Genomic DNA, 22,039 nt, shown 5'->3' with positions numbered 1-22,039 from the left:
AGATAAACTGAGAAGAGCTCTTCATGCTTTCATTTGATCGTGTATTCTAAATATTCTAATCAGAATATTCTAATATTCAACTCGATGAAAACCCAAAAGCTGGAGCAAACTCTAAATGGTTTCACATTTTCTAACTCTCCAAGAACCCCTCCATGTTTTGAAAGAACAATAAATCAGACTGATAAACCAGGCTGGAAGCATTAGGACTTGGATTTTGTTTTCCCTTTACAAATCTATTCTACAGCTGTGCCATTGCATCACCGGAACAACAGAGATCCATGGAACATTTTCAAATGGCTTGAAAGGACATTTTCTCCACAGAGCCTACAAACATTTGCAACATAAACATTACCATTACTTTCCTCAAAAGTAGACTGAAAACCTGATTTTAGCTCTGCTCCTGTCACACTAGGAGCCGTTGTCTCCTCTCCAGTAGCAAAGCAAGCTGAGTCAGAGGCTTCTCCAAGTCACGTCCATCACCTTCTCCGCGGCCTGCTCTGCTCCCATCAACCGCTGCGCACACACTCTGGGTCGTCTCCGTACTCTGTGGGCCCTTTGGACTGCACACACGCGGGATTCCAGTCGGCTTTATAAATAGCCTCCGGTAATTTCATCCATCAATGTTTTAAATGCCAAAGAGTTTATACATTTGAAACAAAGTACTATTGCTACTATTGTTCCTTACTTCTCAGTAGTTTTGTTCACTTTGTATTCTTAGTAAGCATTTTCAGGATGTATGGACATCAGGATAGCAATAGTGGTTAGCAGCATGGACTTTAAGTCACAACTAGTGACAAAGACTAAGAAGAAGCCAAGGTGCTGTGATAGAGAACACCGGAGAAAGGAGGACCTACTTTAGATGGGGTAATCAGGGAAGGCTTCCTGGAGGTGGTCGTCTTTAAACTGCAACCGAGCAGATGAGAAAAATGTCGGCTGACAAGTGGAAGAAGACCGGAAACAGAGGCTGAGCAGAAAGCCTCTTGGCAAATCTATAGCCATGAAGAAGGCCATGGGTCTGGAGGATGCTCAATAAGAAGCAGTGATAAGGCTAAAAGATCTTCAGAATACAGAAAAGGCAGAATCTTGAAGGGCATGGGAAGAAGTTTGGATTTTACTCTCAGTGCAATAGGAAAACTATTGAGTAGTTTTAAAAAGGAGAGTGGCATGATTTAATTTTTTTTTAATGTTTATTTATTTTTGAGAGAGAGAGTGAGAGAGAGAGAGAGAGTGCATGAGCAGGGGAGGAGCAGAGTAAGAGGGAGACACAGAATCTGAAGCAGGCTCCAGACTCTGAGCTGTCAGCAGAGAGTCCCATGCAGGGCTGTAACTCACAGACCACTAGATCATGACCTGAGCCAAAGTCAGATGCGTAACCACTGAGCCACCCAGGTGCTCCTAATTTCTATTTTTAGAAAATTACTTGGGGGGCGCCTGGGTGGCTCCGTCAGTTGAGCATCCCACTTTGGCTCTGGTCCTAATCTCACAGTTCCCAAGTCTGAATCCCATATGGGCTCACTGCTGTCAGTGCAGAGCCCTTTTTGGATCCTCTGTCTCTCTCTCTCTCTCTCTCTCTCTCTCTCTCTCTCTGCCCTTCCCCTGTTCATGCTATCTCTCTCTCAAAAATAAATAATAAGAAAAAAAAATTTTTTTAAAAGAAAGAAATGTTGACAGATGGTAAATTAATAATTAATTAAACAATATTTGTTTTTAAAGAAGAAAATTACTTGGGCTATCATGTAACAACTTGGAAAATGCAAAAGAAGTAGATAGAGAAGTTCGGATGCTATCACAATAATCCAGGAAGAAGGTGATGGCGACTGGGACTGAATGGCAGGGTTGCAAGAGAGAAAGAAGAATTTGAAATATACTATAAAAATAGTAAAATCAACTCTCACCATGGTATTGACTGGTGGAGGGAGATGTGGTGGTGGTGGCATGAATTTCTTCCTGTTGATATTCATACCTGTAATATCACCAATCAGCCTGTAAACTCTAAAAGAGGATATGGCAGAAAAATACTTGTAGATATTACCCTTAAATATTTTCTTACAATTGTTTAGTTATTCTGTAGCCACTTTTTCAGAAACTTACAACACATTCCCCCATTTCTGCCACTATTCCTCAAATCCTGCAGAAAGACTTAGGGAAAGGTAAAAATGCTTCATCATCAGGAAAACTTTCCTTTTTAGCACCAAGCTAAGATGCTGGTAATGCGTGAAGTCTAGTTTTAATCTCATTTAGTGCAGCAAAACTTATAAATCCTCCCCTATATGAAATTTGCTTTTTGCCTTACCTGAAAGCTTCAAGAACTCCCTAACTTATAGTAATTATTTTCAAAGTGATTTTTGTTGTTGTTGTTTCAAATTCTTATGTACTTACTTTCATTCCCTTGTAAACAACACCAACAGGTGGTATGGAATACTTGGTTACATAATTATTAAGGCTGAATTTGGTAAGAACTCAAAGAGTAAAGATTATTCTTAGAAAAACAACTAATCTACTGCCAGAATTTTAAAGCTTCTAAAGATTTATACCAAAAGAACATCCAAGGAAGCACACAGTATGACTTGAAAATCTGAATTTAAAAACCCTATATACCTGAAATAAGAATGCAGGTGCATTCACCCACAAACACTCCTCAGCCACGAAAGAGTGTGAGTGATTCTATGGTTCTCCCTGTCAAGGAGTAGATTCTGTAACTAATCTCAATCACCACTTGATGCATGTCCCATCAAAATGCAGGCTTCCAAGGTAAGTAATTTATTCCAGCTATTTAAACACCTTTGTGGGATTTTTCTCAACAAGGGAAAGCAATGCAATTCATATGCACAGAAAATAGGTAACAGGAGAATAGTTGAGAAGATATCACAGGGTAATTTCAATGTCCAATAGCTCAGCATGATACAGTTTGAAACAACCAAAGATCCAAGTCATCTTATCTGTCGTAGTCCCAGAATTGCTTTTTTAAAGGGGATTCTATGTCTAAAGCCAGAAAACTAATCCTTAAAGTAATGAAACACAGATTAGGCAATTCTGACAGCAGAGAAGAGGAAGAGCAAACCACCGAAAACAGCACCAGGGTATGCTGCCTGGCAAGACTCCTCTGGGACCAGACTGGAACCAGACTAGGGTGAGCAACAGAAATGAGGAAGCATCTGGAAGACAAGATGTGATTGGAGAATTCCAAAGCAAAGTTTGATCCAATAGTTAACATGGCATCCACCATTTATTGAGCATATGCCAATGGCTAGGCACTATACTAGACGCTTTATGAATTTTATCTCTAATTATTGCAGTAATTCTACAAGGCAGGTCTTAAATATTCTTGATTTTTTGATAAGGAAACAAATCCTCGTGAGGTCACATTCCTTGTTTCCAGGTCCTCAGCCAGTAAGGTAGTAACTGACAGAGCCAGGATTATACATCATCCATTTCTAAAGACCAGGATGGCCTGATAGGCAGTTCAACCTGTACAATCATACACAATGGTCCTGCTAAATAAAGCCTTTCTCTTTCCACGAAAAGACATTTTCCAAAGTTGGATTAGGTTAAGTCCTAGGGTGAATTGGAGAAGCATTTTGCCTGGAAGGAAGACCATCTTGACACATTTTCAGAAATACAGCAGAGGAGTTCAGCAAAACTGAGGGAAAACCAAGGTGGCACAGGACAGCTAGATTCTAGGTCATCTATTTTGAGCAAAACTATCAGACAGTCTGAGAGAAGAGATTGTAGAACTGCCAATTGTGGCTGACTTTATGAAGAGCGTGGCAGATATTGGGAATTGTCTTCTAATATCTATTATCCCCTTCTTCTTTTTCATAACAGAACCCCCGAGTTTTAGCTGGGCTTAGCTGTTCAGCTAGACACTACACTTCCCTGCCCTGTTTGCAGCCAGGTTCCAACCAGTGGAAATAACAAATCTAGACTCTTTTCGAAAAGATTATTGCAAAGGGTTCGGGAGGAAGATCGTAGTAAGAGGACACTCTGACCAGGAGATCTGCAAGTGTCAGGCAACATGAGTTTCTTCCACAGAGAGGAGTAAAGAAGGCTAGAAAGAACTGGGTGTAGAGAAATCAGATGAAAATGTGTCAAGGTCAGACAATTGGTCAAAAAACGTTTTGCCCTGCAGCCAGCCTATTTGCTGAGAGAGACCCTTAAGGAGAGGCTGTATGCTGCCTCAGGCTGAGGGCAGGCCAAAGTTCAGGAGCCCTGGGGATGGAGAAAATCTTAATCAAAGCTTGGCTAATAAGCATTTTGTTCCCATTGATCAGTGGAGACAAAACAATTCAGCTAATCATTTGGAAAGCAAAGAATGGGAATTTGAAGGGTCGGTGTCTGGCCTTGTCATATGTAAACGAGAGGGGCATCCCTGAGTCTCATCTAAGTAAGGGTCGTTCTCTGCCATAAGCTGTTTCCCAGAACACAAAGGGGGTGGGGGTGGGGGGGTTGTTCTTTAACCACTGCTGTTTTCCAGGATCACGGGGCTCAGGTGAAGTTCAGTATCGTCATAACTTTAAAAGGAATCAGCTTCAGCTTGCCCTGTACTTCATCTTTTGCCTCCTGGTGGTTGGAGCACAGATATGGTGGTGATGAGCCACCCTAAGGGAGGGTATGATCCAAAGATGGGAGGAACCTGGGTCCCTGCATGACTTTGTGAAACACAGCTGTCTACTTGCCCTGGTCAGCTCATCTGCCTCGGGACTATTAGCAAAGAGAGAAATAAGCAACTTTCTAGTTTGCATCATTTTATTGTGAAGTCTTCAATTTATGTACCCTAATGGATACAAATAGTCCCTGAAAACAATAAAGTTTTCATGTTTTTGGCATCACGATCAACCTGTAAGTACCACCTTCAGAAATGGGAGATAATGTTAAATGCAGAGCTCCCTTATAGTGGCAACTACTCATATTCTCATTAATCTATGAATGCCTGAAGCATCAAAAGCTCAATTTTGCTCTTTTTATTTTTCCTGTGTCACACCAGAAAAGAATTCTGTTTCAGTTCCTGAGATGACTTAAAAACTTTCTATTCTCCTAGTATTGGAACATAAAAAAAGGAAAATGCACTTATTTCTGATTGAATAATGTACATGAATACATGTATTTGTGGTTTTATTGGGACTCTTAAAAAGTTGCAAAAAATGGCAGAATGGCCTACTATTTGATTCAAATGGCCTTTAAGTCAGTAATAGCCTCCTTTATTGGAATGCGGACATAGGAAGATATGGAAGGTTAGCCAGGAGTGTTTAAAAGAACTAACCAATGACTACCAAATATGTATTGATTTATGTCAGACAGTTTAATGCACCCATGTGGTGTACTTTGTTAAACAGTTACATGTGTGGCTATTGTTAGTGGCACAGCTCTTCAAATTCCGGAGGTCTTTCCTTTGATTATGTAAATTTCTCAAGCAGTCCTAATAACTTAAATAAGAGTTATCGATTAGTCTATGTTCTTCTAGTGAAAAAATAGTCCAATATCAAAACTGCCTAGGAAGGCTGTTTGTTCAATTTAATCTAAACAAAGAATTAGTTAAAAGTAATCACTGCAGCCTCTTTGATTCAGTGGATCATTGAATTCACTGTCTCTGTTGAGTTCCTGATGATTTTCAGATACATTTTGGAGAAGGTATTTGTCCTAGCAAGAAATGAGCCTTTATGGTTTTAATTCCCTGCATTTTCTCGGTATTTTACGTGTGGCTTTAATACGTTGTGACATTATTCCAAATCTTTTATTTTATATTGTTCCCTTTTTAAAAACAGGTTCAGGAAGAGACATATGCCAAATATATGGCATCATTTTTCACCTAAGTACTCAGAGTTTCAAAAGCATTCTTTCTTCTCCCAACCCCTCCTGCCCTCCACTCCCCATCCCCCCTTCTCCCAGTGGCTTCTGAAATGTTATACCTAAATGGATAAGCTCCCTACTGGGTACATTATCAATTAAGAACTTCTTTCTGCTCCAGGCTTTGCACTCTGCAGTAATTCAAAAATCTCTTGCATATTAAAAACAATCTCACTTCCAAAAGATTTTGTGTTTCTCCCTAATGCAAACCATCACTTAGAAAAGGTCATCTTTTTTGTATAGTGGTACCAACAAAGGAAAAAGGCATTGGCAAAACTGTAAAAAATTCATCAAAATTTTTTCCTTTCCATTCAAGCTTAAATCTTACCTATTACTACAAAATAAAACAAAAATTTACCTATCAGCGAATTTGCTAATAAATAAGTCCTTACCTGCTTTTGAAAATTGTTCTCGACAGAGAAGATTAGCAAAAGCGATTCCTATCAAGGTGATTAATAGACACATTTTCCATTTTTAAAAGGAACCACTTTCCCATATTCTTACTCTATGGGCTAATACTAAACTCCACAAGAAGAAATCTTGTGGAAATGTGGACATTATTGAGTTAGATGTATCCCAATCCCTACCTTACACGTCAGGATCCTTATCCATTCTGGGTTTGGAAGGTAACATGAAATGCAATTGGGCCGAGGCCAATTTGAAGATCCCTTGTATGTGTTGTTCAAAAAAAAAGTTTACAAAGTCAAAAGTCACTTTCATGTGCATAGTGCAATAGTTACATAGTTCTATTTACAATTGATGCACTATCATTAACTGCTATATCGCCAGCACCTGTTTTAACAGAGCATGGCAGAGTAGACATACAATATACAATTATTACATTGAAAGAATGGTTGGCCTATAACAACGGCTCTGTGCTGACATCTCAGAGCCTGGAGCCTGCTTCACATTCCGTGCCTCCCTCTCTGCTCCTCTCCCACTGGTTCTCTCTCTCTCTGTGTCTCTCTCTCAAAAATAAACATTAAAAAATAAAATGCTCTCAAACAACAGGTTCTCAAATAAAGTGAATACAAGATTTATTGCTAAATCATTGGGTTCTTATAAAGGAGTGTTTCAATCTACAGAATATGTCAAAGGGGTGCATACACTCTTAATTAGCTGCACCCCACAGGACAAGTCTCCTAACCTCACTGAGATCATTTTCTCCCTTATAAAATGAAACTAATATTAATGGTCAGGATTAAGTCAGATAATGCACGTATTGTGCCTGGCATTGTATTGGGCACATAGTAAATACCCCATAGATGATAATAATTATCTTATTTTACATGAGTAACAGGTGATGTTTATTCTACCTGGTGACATTGGTGTGATTCTGAGGGAAAGTAGCAAATTTTCATAACACACATGAACGTTTCATCATATGTATAAACTTTTCCTTATCTTCCTTTTTTGGAGAATGGCCAATACCTCGCCAGAAAACAGCTGCATCCTTACGCTTGATCTTCGAAAATAACCCCTCGCTCATCAAGGCCACCTCCATAGCTTTGTTATGCTATTTCTGCATGCTGATCTCCATTTGGCTGAGTCTCTGCATGGGGCCACCTGCAGGGCTTTTGTTTCTCCACCTATTGAGTGTCCCTTTAAGTAGGAGGAAGAAAAGATTTACAAAGTTCTGACCAAAACAACCCCTTTCTCAGCATCTAGAGTCCATAACAATAAAAGGGACACGAAGCTATTTACCTATTTCACTTACATCCAATAAAATTATCATTTACAAGATGTCGCTTGAAGTGGATTGCTTTTCTTTCTCTAAATAAGAACTTAAATTTCTCGCTCGGGGAAAAACTGATACCGAGAGAAGCAGTTCGTGAAACAATACCAGCCTGACTGGGAATGTTAGAGGCAGGGTGGGGAAGAATACAAAATTTGAACCCCAACTTTTACCGCATGCTTCTATTTTAGAGGAATAATTAATCAAAAACATACTAAATGTCAAGTTTCCTCGGATGATTATTCTCCCAGCCATGAGGCCGCTTTTCATTGTTTCTTGGGATGATACTGAATAGAGATATTTGTTGTACAACTCAAGTTGGGGAGAGAAACTGGTTGCTATCAACTCTGACCACAACAGACGTAAACTAACAAGCCTCCAATATTTTTTCGGAAGCTTGGACTTTGGTTTTCTGGAAACTATAAAAAGAAATCTTTTTTTTTTGTTGCTGCTCTGTTGCTGTGTTAGGTTCCTTGTATTGCTTCCCATTCAGCCTTGTCTTAAGAGAAAAGCTTTATCCTGCATACCTATTAGTAAAGAAAAAGGTCTTAGAACCCCTGCACAAAAGAGTTATTTGCTGGATGGGCCCTGCTGTAAATTTACATTCATTCCTCGTTCCTCAGGTGAACCTGTGACTCCATAACAAAATTTTGAAAAGGTTAGGAAGAAGATGGTGGGATTAGAGAATCTTGAAACTCACTGAATCCAATAATCCCAGAAGAACTTTAAACGAAAAAAAAAAAAAAATCAAGCATTGAAAGAGAGGGAGTGGTTCCCTAAAATAAACAAAGGAGGATCTGCCTTAATAGAGAAGTTGACATCTTCTCCCCTTCTTTTCCAGGCTCAGCCACTAGCAACAAAGAAAAGGCCTCGTTTGCACAGCTGCTGCCCTAAGAACTGAGTCACAAAAGGCTGAAACTTTAACTTGAATTTGAAGGAAAAAAAAAATCACAAATGTCAGGGAAGTCAACAAAGAAGCAAGAAACTTCGTGAGGTCAGGAAGAAGAGTTCTAAAGGGAAAACCCTGTGTGGTGAAAGGAAACCCGTCTGTGCTGGAAATCAGAGTCAGATAAAACACACGGAGGCCGAGCTAGGCATCCATCCCCTCTGAGCTCTGAAGCTGGAGATCAACTCGGTTCATCGACTCGGCTCTCACTGTGAAAACGGGGGCCAAGTGAGGGTAACTTCAAGAGCCAGCTTGATAGTATTTCTTCTAACTTCCGGAGTCCTAAGGATGTGTCTCCGTCGTGGGGAGAGGTCGGCTCTGGGAAAGACAGAAGGAAGTAGCAGTTCATTTATACCCCCTTCATGTTTGATATTTTTCGTTTGCGTCTTTTTTTTTTTTTTTTTAAATATCATTTAAAGTCTCACAAACGCAAAAAACAACTAGTAAAGTCTCTTGGGAACATAAACAATATACTGGCTCAGGCTATTCATTATTTATGAGCTACCAATTTCCTAAAAAGGTGGAGGCTTCCATACAATAGACACTATGAGAACACTATGACAATTAGAACATTAAGTCAGAAGTAAAAACAAAAAGGTGGAACCTAATGAGGGCAGCCCCCCACCTGAAGGCAGGGAGGGGAAAATTGTACCAGAAAATACAGAACAGTTTTCACCTTTATCATGTCAGCTGTGATATACAGAATTAAAATTTCAGTTCAATAACTAACTTGGATTTAAATAAAATTAAACATTTAAAAACATTTTTCAGCTCAGTTGCAGTGAATTCACTTCATATTCTTTTTCATTCACCTTCCAGCTACAATAAAAAAAAAAATGCTGACAGAATCTCAGGTACAGTTTTAGTAATAGTAACTAAATAAATGGTCATGGCATACCTCCTATGTACTAGCCTCCTTAGAGTCTGGATTCTAATGAGAAAGAGAAACATAAACAAATAATCACAATGCAATATGAATGATTTTGGTTGCATTTCTTTGCACATATACTATGGTAGAGGTCTTGTGGAGTTAGAAAAAGAAGCCCTTAACTTGACTGGGAAAGAGAAAAGTCCTTACTAACACTTCATATCGGTGACAGATGGGCCAGGACTCAAAAGAAGACTAATTTTGGAGGCGCCTGGGTGGCTCAGGTGGTTAAGCATCCTACTTTGGCTCAGGTAATGATCTCATGGTCTGTGAGTTTGAGCCCTGCATTGGGCTCTGTGCTGACAGCCCAGAGCCTGGAGCCTGTTGCAGATTCTGTCTCTCTTTCTCTCTCTCCCTCTCTCTGCCCCTCCCCCCCTCAAAAATAAAAAAAATAAACATTAAAAAAACATTTTTTAAAAGAAGACCAATTTTCCAGATGCAAATGAGGGAGGACATTTTCAAAAGAAATCATGCATTCAGGGGCGCCTGGGTGGCTCGGTCGGTTAAGCGTCCGACTGCGGCTCAGGTCATGATCTCACGGTCTGTGAGTTCGAGCCCCGCGTCAGGCTCTGTGCTGACAGCTCAGAGCCTGGAGCCTGTTTCCGATTCTGTGTCTCCCTCTCTCTCTGCCCCTCCCCTGTTCATGCTCTGTCTCTCTCTGTCTCAAAAATAAATAAACGTTAAAAAAAATAAATAAATAAATAAAAATTAAAAAAAAAAAAAAAAAGAAGTCATGCATTCAAAAAGAACAGAGGAGGAAAGGCCATAGTGTATTTCACCAATGAGGGGCTAGGGATAAAGTTGGAAATACAGCTTAAAGCCTTGAAAAAGGTTGTCTTCTAGAGAAGACACTGAAGATCTTTTAAACACCTAAGTGAAAGTATCCTATTTGAGTTTTAAAAGACACTTGAATATTGCAATTTGGGGGATGGATAAGAATAAGAATGAAATTGAAGTCAAGAAGGAGGTTGTATTAGGGTTCTCCAGAGAAACAGAACCAATAGAAGGTGTGCACATTATAAAAAGAGGTTTATATTAAGCAATTGGTTCACATGATTATGGAAGATAACAAGTCTAAAATCTGCAGGTTGGGCTGATAGGCTAGAGACTCGGGAGAGCTGATGCCTCGGTTCTGGTCCAAAAGCTGTCTGCTGTAGCACCAGGAAGTCCTTCAGTGTTGCAGTCAAAGTCCAAAGCAGTTTGCTGAAAGTTTTCTCTTGGCTCAAGGGAGGCCAGTTTTTGTTTACTCAGGCCTTCAACTGATTGGTTGAGGCCCACCCACACTATGGAGGGGAATCGGTTTTACTCAAAATGCACTCACTTAAATGGTAATCTCATCCAAAACACCCTCCCAGAAACATTGAGAATAATGTTTGACCAAATATTTGGGTAACTTGTGGCCAAGCCAAGTTAACAATAAAGTTAACCATCACAGAAGCTATTAGTGTATAGAGGTCTCCAGTGTATGTAAGGGATAGCAAAGGATCTGGACTAAGTTCGGAGCAATGAGAAAAATAAATCGAAGAAAAATAAGTCAAATTTAGGGAAAAGTTGGATACGAAGATGAAAAAGAGGGCATTTTAAGGGTGAATTCAAAATTTTTAGTTTGAACAAGTCGGTGGTATAGAAAATAAACCAACCAGTTAGCTCCAAGGATATATTTTTCTCTTAATTTCTTTTCTTTCTTGATAGTAAGGCCAAGTTTCTTCTGCTTCCTGGTGCCTATATTCACCATTCACATTTTTTTTTCTTGTTGTATATTTTGTCCTTGCTTCGTTTAAGAACCGTTACAGTTGGGGCGCCTGGGTGGCTCAGTCGGTTGAGCGTCCGACTTCAGCTCAGGTCACGATCTCACGGACCGTGAGTTCGAGCCCCGCGTCGGGCTCTGGGCTGATGGCTCAGAGCCTGGAGCCTGCTTCCAGTTCTGTGTCTCCCTCTCTCTCTGCCCCTCCCCCGTTCATGCTCTGTCTCTCTCTGTCTCAAAAATAAATAAATGTTAAAAAAAAAAAAATTTAAGAACCGTTACAGTTAAGAAGGTATTTCAATGACCAGATTTCATGTGTAAGGATACATATATTTCTCGATCTATTTTGAAAACACAGAAAAAAAATCTGTTAAATATACTTCTTTGCCCCCTAACAAAATGTATAAATACTTAAGAACAAGAATACATAAGAAATGATCACAGAAATAGTGACAACGTTTTGAGAACGAGAAGCAGGTAGCTGAATGACAAATCAAAGGAAAACAGAAAGTCGGGTAAATGGATTTCCCCACAAACCCCCAGAAGGTCTCAGCAATTGGAGAAGCAAAGCACCTCTGGAAGAAGAAGGAGTGGAGTTCAAGTGGAGTGAAAGCAGGACTACTTTTTGAAAGTCTGATATAAAAATCAATTAAATCTCTAAATCAACCACCCAGCTCCCTGCAACTAGGAGCCTACCCGTCACTAACTCCAGCAGAAGACTGGAGGTTTCGTCTTTGGTGAAATTGAATCAAAAGGAATATGAACTTGACAACAGGCAGAACTGGAGGCAGGAGATGTGTGCCAGGATGAAAACCAGGATTAAGTGAAAAATCTCCAGTCTGCCCGGCAAAATCTTCACTGCCTTTACCCATTTGTTCCCAGAATCTGGCAGCCTGGACTATAAACCTCAAACAGGAGATAAGAGAATCACTCTCAAGAGAAACCGACCAACCCAAGAGAAAAAGGACACACAGAGGCTGACAGCTCTAGAAAAAGCCAGGTTTGGTCCTAATCATCCAACAAGCCCTGTGGCCACACACAGAGCCTTCCAACATCTTTCTGGTCCCTTACTGTTAAATATAAAAAGACAGTCAAGGATCACTGGGCATGATGAAGGCTTTTAATATGAAAGTAGAGGCCAAAATAGGAACAGTGGATGACATAGAGCACAACAAGCAAAAGATAATGTCATAAACAAAACTCTAGTACCCTCAAGTAGAGAGGAGAAACTACTACAAATCCATGAAATGAAAACAGGAGGCTTTCTTAAAAGTATTACTCAGAAAAGAAGCACTCCTAGAATTTAAATATGATAGAAATAAAATGTGAATAAAAGCGTTAAAAAGATAAACTTGAAATTGCCCAAAAGGAAATAAAACCACCAATAAGTAAAAAAATATATATAAAGAAGTTGAGAAGAAGAAAATCAGCACGAAAGTTCAACATTCAAGTGATAAAATTTCCAGGATTGGGGGATCAGAGAGGAAATTATCAAAGAGGAAACACCAAGAAAGTTCCCAGAACTAAAAGAGGTAACTTTTCAGATTGAAGGAGCCCAGGTGCCCGGTGATGACCCAACCCAGTTAAAACACACATACACACACCAAGGCATATTATAGAAAAACTTCAGGATATCAGGAATAAAAAAAAAAAAAAAAAAAAAAAAAAAGTCCTAAAAGCTTCTAGAGAGAAAAAGCAGATCACATACGAAGTGATCAGGAATGAAAACGATATTGGCTGATTAACAGCTCTAAAAGTTACAGTGCAGTCAAAATTCCAAAAGAAAATCATTTGCAACTTAGAATTCTAACCCATTCAAATTATTGAGCAAGTGTGATAACAGAATAAAGACATTTTAAGATAAGCAAGATCTCTGGGCGCCTGGGTGGCTCAGTCAGTTGAGCGTCCGACTTAACTGGCATAACTCTCCTTCTACTTCCCAGCTGTCCTTTCATTCTTTGCAGAGTGGAAGGCAGTGGGAGTTGGGATAGTACTAGGCAGTGTGTGCAGGCAGCTGGGCTAATCCCTACTCTGGCAATTCTGTGAACATGTGGGAGCTGTCACAGATAAAAGGTGTTACTTAGGGGGCACCTGGGTGGCTGAGTTGGTTAAGCATCTGACTCTTGGTTTTGGCTCAGGTCATGATCTTCCTGGTTTGTGAGTTTAGCCCTGCATCAGGCTGTCTGCTGTCAGCACAGAGCCTGCTTCGGATCCTCTGTCCCCCTCTCTCTTTGCCCCTCCCCACTTGTGTTTTCTCTCTTTCTCAAAAATAAACATTAAAAAAAAAAAAAGATAAGCAAAGTCTCAGATGTTTTATCTCCTGAATGTTCTTTTTCAGGAAAGTGCCAAAGCATCACTAGGACCCTTGTTTATAAATGCAAATTCTGAGACCTCACACTACAGTCTATGTCCTAATGAGCCCTTTAGATGCAAGCTAAAGTTTGAGAAACACTTTACCAGTGGACGTGCTTCTCCAGAACGAGGAGTGAACCAAGAAAAAGGAGACCAGAATATTCCAGAACAGAAGAACAAGGTTACAAGATGAATATTACAAATGATCACTTATGATGTGTCTGTCATTGTTCTGAATGCTTTCTATTTATTAATGCTTAAATCATTATCTTAACAACCTTATGAGATAGGCCTTACCAGTTCTGCATTTTTACAGATGAGGAAACTGAGGCAAGATCTCCACTAATCAGTGGTGCAGCCAGGATTCAAACCAAGTGATCTAAACTCAGGACCCTCATGCTCTCATTTGCAATGTACCCTGCGTGCGCCAGAAAACAGTGAAACCAAGTAAATGCCTGATGTGTTTAAATATAGTGAGAGATTTGTAACTCCGTGGAAGATAAGGGATGAATACATATAAAGCCAAACAATCAAACAAACAAAACTGAGGCAAATAGTCCAAGGAGGGAAAAAAAGCTGAACCACAAAGGAAATGTAATCATACTACATGATGGAACTAATATTTACATAGTCCAATGAGAATGAATACTGAATAATGATTTAACAAAGAAATATATGATGATATATGCCAGCCCAAAATATGCCATTTCCATATATTAATTATTTTTGACCTGTGGGCACTTGAAAAAACAGCCAACGCAAGGGCACCTGGATAGCTCAGTCGTTAAGTGTCTGACTTTGGCTCAGGTCATGAGCTCACAGTTCGCGAGTTCGAGTACCATGTCAGGTGAGCTCAAGTCTCGCTTCCGGTGAACCCGCTTCTCTCTCTCCTTCTGCCCCTCACTCACTTGCACCTTCTCTCTCTCTCAAAAAAAAAAAAAAGTAAAAACAGCTAATGCAGGGAGAGGTTTTCTCTGAGCTCCCCTTATTTGCTGAAAGACAGAGCCTTTAAAAGGAGCTCAATTGTTATAAATCCCTTCCCTGGGGAGTATCATTAACCAGGGAAGATTGACTATCATCGCAGGAGAGGAGATGACAGGTGGACACCACCCCAACCCAGACAAACTTTGTCACCTACTATCATACCTATTATCTGTTCTAATGGCCCATTGGTCTTTTTTAAAATTCACTTACCCTCCCCTTTTATTATAGGAGTCTCAGCCAAGAACTCACAAGGGTAGAGGGAAAATTATGTTTCCTCCCTTACAAAGACAAAATGGGAGAGAAGCAGAGGGATAAGAAGTTAATAGATAATGCCTAATATTGAAAAATTAGGAAATAATAATATAAGCATGGTAATACTAAAAGAGTTAAAATTGGTTGCCCATTGTCTGGCTGGCTCAGTTGGTAGAGCATGCAACTCTTAATCTCAGGGTTGTAAGTTCAAGCCCCAAGTTGGGTGTAGCGATTACTTAAAAAAATAATTTAAAAATTGGGGGTACCTTGCTGGCTCAGTTGGTGGAGCATGTGAGTCTTGGTCTCAGGGCTGTAACTTTAAGCCCCATATTGCACATAGAGACTAGTTAAAAATACACAAAAATAAACTCAAAATGGATGAAAGATCTCAATATAAGAGAGGAAGCCATCTAAATCCTAGAGAAGAAAGCAGGCAAAAACCTCTTTGACCTCGGCCGCAGCAACTTCTTATTCAACATGTCTCCAGAGGCAAGAGAAACAAAAGCAAAAATGAACCATTGGAACCTCATCAAAATAAAAACTTCTGCACGGTGAAGGAAACAATCAGCAAAACTAAAGGCAACAGACGGAATGGGAGAAGATATTTGCAAATGACATATCAGATAAAGGGTTAGTATCCAAAATCTATAAAGAACTTAATCAAACTCAACACACACACAAAAAAATAATCCAGTGAAGAAACGGGCAAAAGACATGAATAGACACTTCTCCAAAGAAATCCAGATGGCCAACCGACACATGAAACAACATTCAACATCAGTCAACATCAGGGAAATATAAATCAAAACCACAATGAGATACGACTTCACACCTGTCAGAATGGCTAACATTAACAACTCGGACAACAACAGATGTTGGCAAGGATGCAGACAAAGAGGATCTCTTTTGCATTGTGGGGGGAATGCAAGCTGGTGTAGCCACTCTGGAAAACAGTATGGAGTTTTCCTCAAAAAACTAAAAATAGAACTACCCTACAACCCAGCAATTGCACTACTAGGCATTTATCCAAGGGATACAGGTGTGCTGTTTTGAAGGGACATATGCACCCCAATGTTTATAGCAGCACTATCAACAATAACCAAAGTATGGAAAGAGGCCAATTGTCCATTGATGGAATGGATAAAGAAGATGTGGTATACATGTACAATGGAGTATTACTCGGCAATCAAAAAGAATGAAATCTTGCCATTTGCACCTATGTGGATGGAACTGGAGGGTATTATGCTAAGCAAAATTAGTCAGAGAAAGACAAATATCATATGACTTCCCTCATATGAGGAATTTAAGATACAAACAGATGAACATAAGGGAAGGGAAGCAGCAATAATATAAAAACAGGGAGGGGACAAAACATAAGAGACTGTTAAATATAGAGAACAAACAGAGGGTTGCTGGAGGGGTTGTGGGAGGGGGATGGGCTAAATAGATAAGGGGCATTAAGGAATCTACTCCTGAAATCATTGTTGCACTATATGCTAACTAACTTGGACGTAAATCGAAAAATACATACATATATACATACATACATACATACATACATACATACATACATAAAATCTTTTGGGGGTCCCTGGGTGGCTCAGTCAGTTAACCATCTGGCTCTTAATTTTGGCTCTGGTCATGATCTCATGGTCCATGAGATCGAGCCCCTTGTGAGACTCTGTGCTGACAGAATGGCAGAACTGTCTCTCTTAAAATAAACATTTTTTTTAAATGATAAAATCTTTTTTAAAAATTAGTTGCCCCTTCGAAAGAGAGAGAGAGGTAATGGAGGGACTTTTGTTATTGTTATAAGCCTTATAAAATTATTTGATCTTTTAAATTATTCTGGCATTAGTTTGATTTAAAAAAGAAAAAGAAAAAAAGGAAAATCAAGTTAAAAAAATAAATTACTCCACCATAGAAGTCACAGTTTAGTAAATGTTTCTAAATTTCTTCTTCTCCTTCTCCTCCTCCTCCCTCTTTTTCCTCTCCTTTTTTTTTTTTTCTGAGAGATGGTACATAAGCACCCATTAGTGGGGCAGAGGGAGAAAGAGAATCTTAAGCGTGCTCGGCTCCCAGCGTGGAGTCTGACAAGGGGCTCAATGCAGTGCTCCATCCCATGATCCTGAGATCATGACCTGAGCCAAAATCAAGAGTGGGAAGATGGGGTACCTGGATGGCTCAGTCGGTTAAGTGCCCGGCTCTTGACTTTGGCTCAGGTCATGATCTCACAGTTTATGGGTTCGAGCCCCACATCAGGCTCTGCACTGGCAGTGTGGAACCTGCTTGGGTTTCTCTCTCTCCCTCTCTCTCTGCCCCCTCCCCTGCTCACGTGCTCTGTCTCTCTCTCAAAAGAAATGAATAAACTTAAAAAAAAAAAAAAGGGGGGTGCCTGGGTGGCTCCGTCGGTTAAGCGTCAGACTTCGGCTCAGGTCATGATCTCACAGTCTGTGAGTTCGAGCCCCGCGTCGAGCTCTGAGCTGAGCGCTGGGAGCCTGGAGCCTGCTTTGGATTCTGTGTCTCCCTCTTTCTCTGTCCCTCCCCCACTCACACTCTGTCTCTCTCCCTCTCTCAAAAATAAATAAATGTTAAAAAAAAATTAAAAAAAAAAAAAAAAAAAAAGAGTGGGACATTAACCAACTGAGCCACCCAGGCAGCACACTAAATTTCTTCTGATAGGCAATTTCTGCCTTACTCTGTGTTCTGGCATTCAAAGCAGGACAAAGCCTTCTTGGTGTTTCACCTCTTGTCTCCATAGCAGTTTCTCGGTCCCCATCAAAATGCCTCAAACCCCAAGACTCTGAGCTTTGAGTTCAAAGGGACAGATCTGAGGGAGTCACTGGAGATGCTTTATCCTAATTCTTCTATCAGATTTTGGCAGAGTGTAGTTTTCTCTATGATAACTTCCACAGAAACAAATTCTCTCAATCATCTACAAGTTTCTAATGTGCAAAAAGGTTGCCAGACTTTGCCTGTGTTTTAATACCCACAGACTTGAGCTCTTTTAGTATCAGATTTTTATTTATTCAATCATTCATTCAAAAACAAATGTTTAGTGAAGCCCTACTGTGTGCCAGATACTTACTATTGAGTTTCTTGAAATTATTTTTCCTCTATGCGTGGTTTCCATACCTTGGAATTAAGATGTTTTAAGGTTCTTTATAATCACTGCCTTTTTATGTGTTAATTAGAAAAGGCAAACTTCTGCTGTGTAATGATTAATTAAAATGAGGATAAACTACAGTATGTTAAGAAAGGAAAATCTCCAAGATTTATTTTCTAAATTAGATCAGGTCAGTTTAAATTTTTCTGTTACCCAACTTGTCAGTGGGCTTTCCTTGTAAGAAAGAAAAATGTTAACATTTATCCAAAAGGCTTATCTACCTCCTACTGAAGGTTTATGAGAAAACAGACTTCTATGTTTCCTCTCAAGAAAGCAAAGTACACTCACAAAGTAAAATAGTATTTTGAAGTACTAATCCACATATCCTTATTCCATCCCACTCTACCCTCCACTCAAACCCAGGCAATTTAACACAGGTCCACCACTGCCCAAAAGGATGGTTATTATGGCAGAGTATGAAGGGAACAAATATAAAATCCTTTAGCATAACCAATGTAATATCATAGATTTTTTGGTATAAGTTACAACCTAAGGTCCAGCTAGTTTTCAGGTGGGGACTGAATGTTTGTCTTGCCGAAGTTCATATGTTGAAGCCCTAAGTGGTATTTAAAGGTGGGGGCTCTGGGAGGTAATTAGCTGATGAGGGTGGAATTTCCATGATGGAATTAGTGTCCATCTAAGAAGAGAAAGAGCTCTCGCCCAGTCCTATCTCTCTGCTCTCCACCACAGGAGGACGCAACAGAAAGACATCTGTCTACAAGCCAGGAAGAAGTTTCTCACCGGACACTGAATCTGTTGGAGCCTTGATCTTGGACTTCCCGGCTCTCAGAACAGTGTGGAATAAGTATTTGCTGTTTAACACACCTAGTTTATGGCACTTTTGTTACAGTAACCCAAACTGACTAAAAGATTACCCAAATCAGGAATTAAAATCCCAGGGGCAGCCATTTAGCATGCAAATCAGGAAGCCCACACTCCAGCCAATATGAATATACACCTTCTACCATCCATATCTCTGTAAATACCAGAAGCTTTTCTAATTAGCATAACGAATGTTAGAAAATAGGGTCTCACTGTGGAAATGAGTGGAACTCGAGATGCGTAGCTTAATTAATATAATATGAAAATCTACCCAGGCCTGTTCCTTGTACCAATAAGGATATGGCCTGAGGCTTGACCCACAGATGAACCTGTGCGCGATCATTGAGTCAGAGGACTCCTTGTTGTCTGATGCTCACTCTAAGAGCACAGGATCCTGCCTCTGCATATTGTTCTATCTGCTTCAAGTAAACATTTCATGCAAAGAGGTAGTCAGAACGCTCCAAAAGAACAGAGAGCTGGGACTTCATCGGTCTTTTAGTTTGTATAAATATTTTCAAGACTGCTTCCTAATAAATGTTCTTTTAATAAGGTCTGCACTTGTGGCATAATTTATGGAGAGTAAACCGCTTTTGTGGTGGTTACTATTATTTCCTAAAATAATGTAAAGCTGTACAAGCCCAAACCAGCTTAGATTCACAACAACCCCCACAAAACGACAGAGAGTGCAGACACATGAAAGAATTTTGTAGTCGTGACAGGGGAACAGGGCAGCATAAGGAAGCTTGGACCGTACAGCTGGGGATTAGTAGGAACATGAACATCTCGATAGAAGCTACTGTAAGTGGTGACTACATCTGGAAACCATACGTGATGATTACAGCAAATAACAGCATGGACAACTGCTGTCTGAGACCCAGATACTGCTTCATCCCTGGAGCCAGGAGGCTACTTAAACGCAACCGGGGAATCATCTGAGTTAAAACTTGCAGTGACTGACTTTGCCAGGAATTTACTGAAGTTGCGGTTACTGCCCTGAGGGAGAAAAGGGTCTCTAAATAAATTGTAAATTGGAATTTAGAAAAAAGAAATCTAAAAACTTTTCTTTCTTGCATATCTGAGTTTTGGATTTTGAGAAATTCGTATTCACTGTATGCCACACGGGGAAGAACAAATTCTGTGTCTCTCTCAATTTTTTCTCTCCAAGATCTTTTATTTTTAGCCTTGACACCACTGTTACATTTTCTCCTCTAGTGCACTTAGGAGTGACCCCACTGTGTCCCTAGGCTCTTCTTAGTGATCCAAAATGTGGTTCAAAGTCCAAGAGACGGATATTCATGTCTGTGCAAATCAGAGAGAAAAGAAAGGCAGCATCTTAAATATGTAGATATGTATCCTAGTCAGCTTGAGCTTCTATAACAAATACCATAAATTAGATGGGTAAACAACAACATTTATTTCTCCAAGGAGACTGGGAAGTCCAAGATCAAGGTGCCAGCAGATTTGGTATCTGGCAAGAGACAGCTTCCTGGCCTGCAGACAGCCACCTTCTCCTGTATCCTCACATGATAGAGAAAGATCATATCCTTCACGTCTCTTCTTATAAGGATACTAATCTCATTCAGTGGAGGGTGGGGGGTGCTGCTCAACCCTTATGATGTAATTGCCTCCCACTTCTAAATACCATCACATTGGGGATTAGGACTTCAACATATGAATTTGGGGGGGATACAAACATTCAATCTACAGCAGCCCATACTGCATAGGAAGGGAAGAGGCAGTAAGGAAAGAGTTAGTCTGAATTCATCCCTTAGGAATTTTACGTCCTGGGAAAAGGGAACAGAATCATCTTGTATTCGGCAAACACCTAACTATAAACCAGACATTGTGTTAGGAAAGCACTAGTTTCACCAAGATGAATAAAATATTTTCTGCCATCAAATAAGGAGACAGACAATATAACATGCTAAGTGCTGTGATGGGCCTAAGTGCAGAGTCAGTGCTGGGGATGGAGAGATCCCAGCTCTTACTGGGGAAGTCTGAAAAGCCTTCAGAAAAGATGACATTCAAACTGGGTCCTATATTTCACCAGCAGAGAATGGCCTTTCCAGTCAGCACTAACAGCCTATGCCAAGGTGAAAATGAATGAAAAAGCATGGCGTATTGGAGAATGACAAGTCCAGGGGCTAGAAAGTACACAAGTGGACTAGCAAGACATTATGCTAGAAGGAAAAAGTGTGGTCAGGTTGTGAAATCTCATGAATGATTTTCTGAGTAGATTGGCCTTTTTGAGGACAACCAGGGCATCCAATGGGCCTACAGCTTCCAAAGAAGCACCATCACGGGAGCACAGGGTGGGTCCAAAGGCCAAAGCTCCAGCCTCCACCCTACTCCACTCCACTTTGTATCTTTCATACATCTCCTTTATATTTTTAATTTGAAAGTAGAAGCCAGCTGTTATTTTCAAGTTTTAAAATTGCTCATGTAAGCATCTAAAAGTCAGAAAAGATCTTTGGTTAGGGAACTTAAATGACCATATTTACATTTCAGAACACGGATTCTGGCTGTAGGACAGGAGGAAAGATTAGAGAAAGGAGACATGAAAGGCCAGAAAGCAATTAGACTGTTAAAATAGCCCATAATGGGGGCGCCTGGGTGGCGCAGTCGGTTGAGCGTCCGACTTCAGCCAGGTCACGATCTCGCGGTCCGTGAGTTCGAGCCCCGCGTCAGGCTCTGGGCCGATGGCTCGGAGCCTGGAGCCTGTTTCCGATTCTGTGTCTCCCTCTCTCTCTGCCCCTCCCCCGTTCATGCTCTGTCTCTCTCTGTCCCAAAAATAAATAAAAAACATTGAAAAAAAAAAAAATTTAAATAAAATAGCCCATAATGGGGATGACAAAGGGTCCAAACCAAGGTAGTGATAGTTAAGAGTATGAACAGAAGTAGAAAGAGGGAACAGATTCTAGAGACGTTTTAGAAACTGGATGAACAGCCATTTACCACTCCTACTACACATGCAGTGGTTTTTGACAATGTTTGACTGGACATAGCAGGCAGGAAACTACACACTCTACCCTCTCTCCATTGGTGGATTGATTTGCTTCACTTCAGTTCCAATGCATTACCACAGAGAGTTGAGATAAGGGCCTCTTGCAACATTCCAAAGCTTCTATGCTACTGAGAGTATAATGGTTCATAGACTGATGTGATTTTGTGGGAAATTGCATTAGATTTAGTGCCTTATGGATCATGGGAAAAGTCACCAATACAGAGTATTCATTTGACTTATCAATTCCAGAAGACTGATGTGG

The sequence above is a fragment of the Neofelis nebulosa genome, chromosome 8 (genome assembly GCF_028018385.1).
Source record: "Neofelis nebulosa isolate mNeoNeb1 chromosome 8, mNeoNeb1.pri, whole genome shotgun sequence".
NCBI lineage: Eukaryota > Metazoa > Chordata > Mammalia > Carnivora > Felidae > Neofelis > Neofelis nebulosa.
The sequence above is the reverse complement of the archived record's forward strand: the minus strand, read 5'-3'. Positions refer to the sequence as shown.